Source organism: Aotus nancymaae, unplaced genomic scaffold (genome assembly GCF_030222135.1).
Source record: "Aotus nancymaae isolate 86718 unplaced genomic scaffold, 86718_ANA_hifiasm-v0.15.2.pri h1tg000103l, whole genome shotgun sequence".
Classification (NCBI taxonomy): Eukaryota; Metazoa; Chordata; class Mammalia; order Primates; family Aotidae; genus Aotus; species Aotus nancymaae.
Window position 1 is genome coordinate 5,760,342 of NW_026988518.1, and position 7,427 is coordinate 5,767,768.

Consider the following 7,427-nt stretch of genomic DNA (forward strand, 5'->3'; position numbering starts at 1 on the left):
CATCTGCCCGTTATAGTCATGCAACAATATATCTGTGTGAGGGTTGCAATAAGCTTCTCTTCTTGTAGAGGTTAGTTTAAATTGAATTTCTTTTACTTGTAATTCAAAGGCGTTCATAGATAAGAATTCCTTCATGGGAATTATGTTTTATTTTTAAATAAATTTCATGTCTGTCTCTTGCTTCCACGAAATGATTTTACTTGTACTTGGTAACTGTAAGTAAATTGTACTTGACAAATACAGCCATGTATGAAAAATGTAATTAAGAAACATACAGAGTTGAAGACCAGTGTGGGCTTTGATAGCAAATAGACCTACCACTTCTAAATTATGTGACCTTGAGCAAGTGACCTAAACTACCTGAGCCTTCACTCCCTCATTTGTGTCATCAGTGCTTAGTGCAGGAAAACAGAAAGCACCTTGGGTATTTCAAGAAGAAAGAGATTTAGTGCAAGGAATCAGATTCTTTTAAAATTATTTGCCCAGGAGGAATATGGTTTGGTTTTGCTAAGGTAAACCCAGAATTGAGTTTGTGGAAAGGGTTCAAGAAATGGAATTGTTCTTCATAATAGAAGAGTTTAGAGTTCTTCAGACCATCAAGAAGGTAAGGGGTAAGGATGAGGAGGAAAATGGGAGAAACAGGGCCGGGCACAGTGGCCCATGCCTGTAATCCCAGCATTTTGGGAGGGTGAGGCAGGCAGATCACCTGAGGTCAGGAGTTTGGGACCAGCCTGACCAACATGGAGAAACCCTGTCTCTACTAAAAATACAAAATTAGCCAGGTCGGGGGGCACATGCCTGTAATCCCAGCTACTTGGGAGGCTGAGGCAGGAGAATTGCTTGAACCCAGGAGGCAGAGGTTGTGGTGAGCCAAGTTTGTGCCATTGAATTCCAGCCTGGGCAACAAGAGTGAAACTCCATAGAAAGAAAGACAAACAGAAAGAAAGAGACAGAGAGAAAGAAAGAGAAGAAAGAAAGAGAGAGAGAAAGAGAGAGAAGAAAGAGAGAAAAGAGAGAGAAAGAGAGAGAAAGAAAGAGAGAGAGAGAGAGAAAGAAAGAAAATGGAGACAGTAAGGTTGTCAGTAGCCTAGTGCCATGTAGGATGGAGCAGGGAGATCCAAGAGCTTATAGAAATAGAAATGGTTACCTGTTAGTGTCTTTTTTTTTTTTTTTTAAATGCCCCAGTGAAGGCACCATCACTACTTCTAGTTTCCACCAAACCAACAGTAAGTAATGATGGTATGGACTATTTCAAACTACTCAAGTCCTATTGTTAAATAGAGGCTCAGAAAAGTGAAGTGACCCATTCATGGTGTCAGAATGGTAGATGGCAGAGTCAGAACACACACCCAGGCACTTGGCAGTAACACTGGGGAAGGCGTCAGACCTCCTGGGTTGAAGCCTCAGAAGGCTCAGAAAGAAAGGAACTCAGAAACTACAGTATGTATCAGGTGTGAAGAAGAAAGTGAGCTGCCACTCTGCTTCCTATTCCTGGTTGCTATCAAAGTCATTCACAGCAGACATTGTTTTTTTTAAAAAAAGTAGGTTCACCCTTTGAGCAATGTATCTGCTCCTCATGTGTGCACTTTAGGGCTGGGCAGGCCAGTAATTCCTCTTCTCTCCATCTTTTAGGGACTTTGGAGAAAGGCCCAGGCCTTTTCCTCTAACTATGCTTAGCATTGCTTCCCCTGAAGACTCTGAGCCACCACTCACCCTAAGAGTAGCTGTCTGCTTTAAGTGGGAACTCCCTCTGAGTTAAGAAAGCTTCTTCTCTCCCTCTGCTAGGGCTTTCAGAATTTTCCTGGTACATATGACACTGCTGGGTCTAAGAAGCAGATTAAGTCCCACAATCCACCCGAGTAGTTAGGGTCTCAAGACATTATTCTTGGGCACAAACATCCACAGTAGTGCAGAGATTGGCATCCACTCTAAGTAAAAGGTTGGTTTCAGAAACTGTCTCTCTGACTGATGAAGTTAAGTCGGTAGCGTTGCTTAGGATAAAAAATGTTTACATTAACTACCCTTTATTGAGTCCCTAGGATGGGCCATGTATTATTTAATTATTTCATTTTAATCGTTACAGCAACTATGGGAAAGTAGGTATTACTGATCCTTGTCACAATTGAATAGAAGCTGAGACAGACTGAGAGACTTCTCCAAAGGTACACAGCTAGTAAATGGCAAAACTGGAATTTAATTCAAGCCTGCTTGACTTCAGATCCTAGCTCTTAGTCACCATGCTAACAGCCTCCCACAGAGAAAACATTGAGATAAACTGCACTCAAGTAACAGCATGGGTCACATCATCACAAAACAGGCCATTTGGAATCTGCACTAACCAGTTAATGATTTACAGGGTCCAACTACATGCAAAGTACACTGGCAGGTCAATGAAGGACAAGCCAAATTATAAGGTCCTTGCCCTGAAGCTGAAGAGATGACATCAAACTGAATGCCAAGTGAAAGTTCAGGCGTTAAAGAGCAACATCAGTAAGCAAGAGGTACCACAAATAACACTTAAAGAGAAGTTACTATGTATCAGACCCTGTTCTGAGCACTTTTAAAAATTTTTTGATGTAGTGAGGATCGCAAGGTCAGGAGATCAAGACCATCCTGGCTAACATGGTGAAACCCTGCTTCTACTAAAAATACAAAAAATAGCCAGGCATGGTGACACACGCCTGTAGTCCCAGCTACTCAGGAGGTTGAGGCAGGAGAATCACAGGAACTCAGGAGGTAGAGGTTGCAGTGAGCTGAGATCACACCACTACACTCCAGCCTGGGCGACAGAGCAAGACTCCATCTCAAAAAAAAAAAAAAAAAACCAAAAACCTACATAATTTATAATTTATCATTTTTTTTTTTTTTTTGAGACGGAGTTTTGCTCTTGTTACCCAGGCTGGAGTGCAATGGCGCAATCTTGGCTCACCGCAACGTCTGCCTCCTGGGTTCAGGCAATTCTCCTGCCTCAGCCTCCTGAGTAGCTGGGATTACAGGCACGCGCCACCATGCCCAGCTAATTTTTGGTATTTTTAGTAGAGACAGGGTTTCACCATGTTGACCAGGATGGTCTCAATCTCTTGACCTCGTGATCCACCTGCCTCGGCCTCCCAAAGTGCTGGGATTACAGGTGTGAGCCACCGCACCTGGCCCAATTTATCATTTTTAAGTGTATAGTTCAGCAGAATTAAGTACATTCACATTGTTGTGTAATCATGACCACTATTCATCTCCTCAACTTTTTTTAGCATACCACACTGAAACTCTGTACCCATTAAAGCATAACTCCCAACATCCCCTTTCCCCGAGACTCTTCTGGCCACTAATCTGCTTTCCGTCGCTATGTATTTGACTATTCTAGTTACTTCATATAAGTGGAATCACACAATATTTGTCCTTTTGTGTCTGGCTTATTTCACATAGCATAATATCTTCAAGTTTCATACACGTTGTAGCCTGAATCAGAATTTCATTCTTTTTTAGGAAGAAATTTCCTTTCAAAGAAGGAATTCATCAACGGATAAGTAGATAAACAAAATGTCAAAAAATCATATAAACATATATAAATAAAATGTCATATATGCATTCAGGTTTTTAATCATTTATCCATTGATGAAACTTTGAGTTGTTCTAAACATCTTTATAAGAATTAACCTGTGAGATTACTGTCACCATTTGCAGATGAAGGAACTGAGGGTGAGCTAGATCAAAGAACTGTCCCAGTAAGTGGTGAGTTTGAATCCAGAGGCTCTGTAAAGAGCCTGAAGTCTTAACCATTACGCTCTGCTGTCAGTAACTTACAGGGTCCGACTACATGCACAGTACACTGGCAGTGACTAAACTAGACCTGTATGTTGTAAGAATAAGGAAACCCCTGCAGGTTGAATTGGGATAGGAGCTCTTTGTGGAGGCTGTGACTCTGGCCCTGCACCTTCAGAGACGTCAAAGATGAACAGACCGTGGGCTGCAACAGCCATGGCATGAAGGGTGGGGCAGGACTTGTCTGAGAGGAAGGTTATGTAAGGGCCTGCAGGACCAGCCATGTCCCAAAGGGAGACCACATGCCAAGCAAAACACCTGCTGAAAAAGTAAAGCAAGCCGTCGCCCAAGCACCTCCCCAAGGCCTGTTTGGCAGGAAACAACCTCGTCAAGACTCTGCTTCTTCAAAATCAGCCGCTGGGCACACTGGATTAAAAGAGTTTTGAAAACTCAATACATATGTTACCTGAGATCTGTCTATACCTTTAACTTTATAATCAAATGACATTTTAAGTGCCCTAGAAGGACTGGGAAACATGTCATTTCTTTTTAAGTAGCATGGCTTGCAGACAGTCCCTGTTTCCTTCCTTTATATTTCACTGAATCACGCATCAGCATCATATAATCACAATCCATCTTTTCACTCTTCTACCTCCTCAGTGATTCTTTCTGCTGAGGTTCGAGTGGCTGAAGACAACCAGAGCAGTTAAGAATTTGCCTAGAACCTCTAGTATTCAAATGGTAGCACTTTGAGGCATTAGGATTGTGAACTGCTTGAAAGCAAAACCTCTGCCTCCTCTATCTCTGCCTCCCTCTGAGGCTATCACAAAGTAGTTGCCCAATACTTTGAAAAATATGGTCTCCTGAATGGAATGTGCAAACCAAAAAAAATCTGAGACAGGTCTCAATCATTTTTTTTTTTTCAGATGAAGTCTCATTCTGTCTCCCAGACTGGAGTGCAATGGCATGATCTCAGCTTGCTGCAACCTCCGCCTCCTGGGTTTCAGCAATTCTCCCTGCCTCAGCCTCTTGAGTAGCTGAGATTACAGGTACCTGCCACTATGCCAGGCTGATTTTGGCATTTTTAGTAGAGACAGGTTTTGCCATGTTGGCCAGTCTGGTCTGGAACTCCTGACCTCGGGTGATCTCAGACCTCAGCCCACCCTGGGCTCCCAAAGTGCTTGGTTTGCAGGTATGAGCTACTGCACCCGGCCAGATCTCAATCATTTAAGAAGTTTATTTTGCCAAGGTTAAGGGCACACACCTGGCAGACAGGTCTGTGCCTTTCTCCAAAGATGATTTTGAGGGCTTCAATATTTAAAGGGGAAAGAGCAGATACTGCAGAAAGGGGAATAAATTTTAAAAAGGTGTGGGTAGAAGAGAGACAAATGGTTACATTCTTTTGAGTCTTTGATCAGCCTTTCACATGTGAGGGGGTAGAGGAATAGTCACTTATGCATTCATATAGCTCAGTGAATCTGCATTTTTACATAAGATAAAACAAGCATAGGGCAGAGGAAGCAATCAGACATGCATTTTCCTCAGGTGAGCAGAGGTATGATCTTGAGGATCTTGAGTTGTGTCCTTTGACCTGTACCTGTGAAGATAAACTATCAATTTACATCATCAGGATAAAATTTGACAGAACTGTCTTAGAGCAAAGATCTTGGGGTCCACAAGGAATTTCCTCATGGGCAAATTGTGAGGGAGGCATGTAGCTTTTTATTTTTGAATGAGAAACAGATTTGTGTGAAGCAGTTTCCATCTTGACTTTTCCCTTTGGCTTAGTGATTTTGGGGTCCCAAGATTTATTTTCCATTCACACGAAACCAAAGACAAGGACTCCTTAGAATGAAGCAACAGTGAGTCCCTAGCTTGGACTTGGCCACCCTGAAGCTGTGATAATGAACAAAAAAATTCCACTACTCAGAACTTTCTTCTTCAATACAAATACTGTCTGGTTTAAAGTCATTTCCTACAGAATATTGTAATAAATGAGAAAGCAAAAAAGTCATGAGGAGGCCGGGTGCAGTGGTTCACACCTGTAATCCCAGCACTTCGGGAGGCTGAGGGAGGTGGACCACTTGAGGCCATGAGTTAGAGACCAGCCTGGCCAACATGATCATATCTACAAGAAATACAAAAATTAGCTGGGCGTGGTAGCACATGCCTTTAATCCCAGCTACTTGGAAGGCTGAGGCACAATAATTGTTTGAACCTGGGAGATGGAGGCTGCAGTAAGCCAAGATCGCACCAGTCACTCCAGCCTGGGCAACAGAGCAAGACTCTGTCTCAAAAAACAAAACAAAACAAAACAAAACAAAACAAAAGATCACCAGAGTGAGAGCAGCCAAAATGAAGTTCAATCCCTTTGTGACTTTTGACCAAAGCAAGAATCGCAAAAGACATTTCAATGCACCTTCACACATTCGCAGAATGATTATGTCTTCCCCTCTTTACAAAGCGCTGAGACAGAAGTACGATGTGCGATCCATGCCCATCCGAAAGGATGATGAAGTGTGGGTTGTATGAGGACCCTATAAATGTCAGCAAATTGGCAAAGTAGTCCAGGTTACAGGAGGAAATATGTTCTCTATACTGAACAGGTGCAGCAGGAAAAGGCTAATGGCACAACTGTCCATGTAGGCATTCACCCCAGCAAGGTGGTCATCACTAGGCTAAAACTGGACAAAGACCGAAAAAGATCCTTGAACGGAAAGCTAAATCTCACCAAGTAGTAAAGGAAAAGGGTAAATACAAGGAAGAAACAATTGAGCAGATGCAGGAATAAAGTAATCTTAGACACAAGCTTTGATAAAAACTTAAAATGAAAAAAAAGTCATGAGGATAGCACATGGTATTAACACATACGAGTTTGTATTAAAAACAATTTATTGTGTTATTATCATAAAAAGAAAGGAAAGCTAACTTTTCAAAAAATGGTCACACTTTTAAGATTACACCTTTTTCAATGAAGGTGAAAATATTCTTGTGAGGAAGTAGGGAAGGTAATATGGAAAAAGTTACACATAACATATAACAATGACAACACATGACAGATTTTTAAATTAGCTTTTGTTTTTTAAATTATGAGTTAAGTAAGTCAGTTCACATTTAAAAACTCATTTTTAAGAGTCCTTCTAAAGAACATTGGAGTTGACTTCATTTCAAGGCAGTCATGACAGTAAGTGACACTGGAGAACTTGAAGACTTCTACCCTAAGAGATACATTTCAGGACTTGGGCCAGACTGAGGGGTGTCAGGTGAGGAGCGATCTGCCCAGTGATGCAAGCGTTTGCCCTTTGTACCTGCAGTGCTGGTCCTTCCCAGAACCTGACATAGCTGTGTCTGCTGGTCACTCCACAGAACAAAGTTCATGCCTTATTTTAACTAAGCCTCTCCTTTCAGTCAGTGCACTAAAACAGGCACATGCACAAACATAAACACTACAAAATATGGGAAGCAAAAACTGATAGAACTGAAAGGAGAAATAGACAAATCTATTAGAGTGGAGACGTGAATACCATTCTCTCAACAACTGAAGAACAAATAGAAAGTAATCAAGGATATAGAAGAACTCAACACCATCCACCAGCAAGAACTAATAGATATTTATAGAACACTCCATTTAACAGAAGAACACATTTTTTTTCCCAAGTATCCACGGC

The 7,427-nt window shown here is 41.7% G+C and overlaps 1 pseudogene; it reads left to right on the forward strand.

Moving 5' to 3' along the window:
- Positions 1 to 6,114: 6,114 nt before the first annotated feature.
- On the forward strand, positions 6,115 to 6,550 carry LOC135272067 (large ribosomal subunit protein uL24-like; annotated as a pseudogene).
- The last annotated feature ends 877 nt before the right edge of the window (positions 6,551 to 7,427 follow it).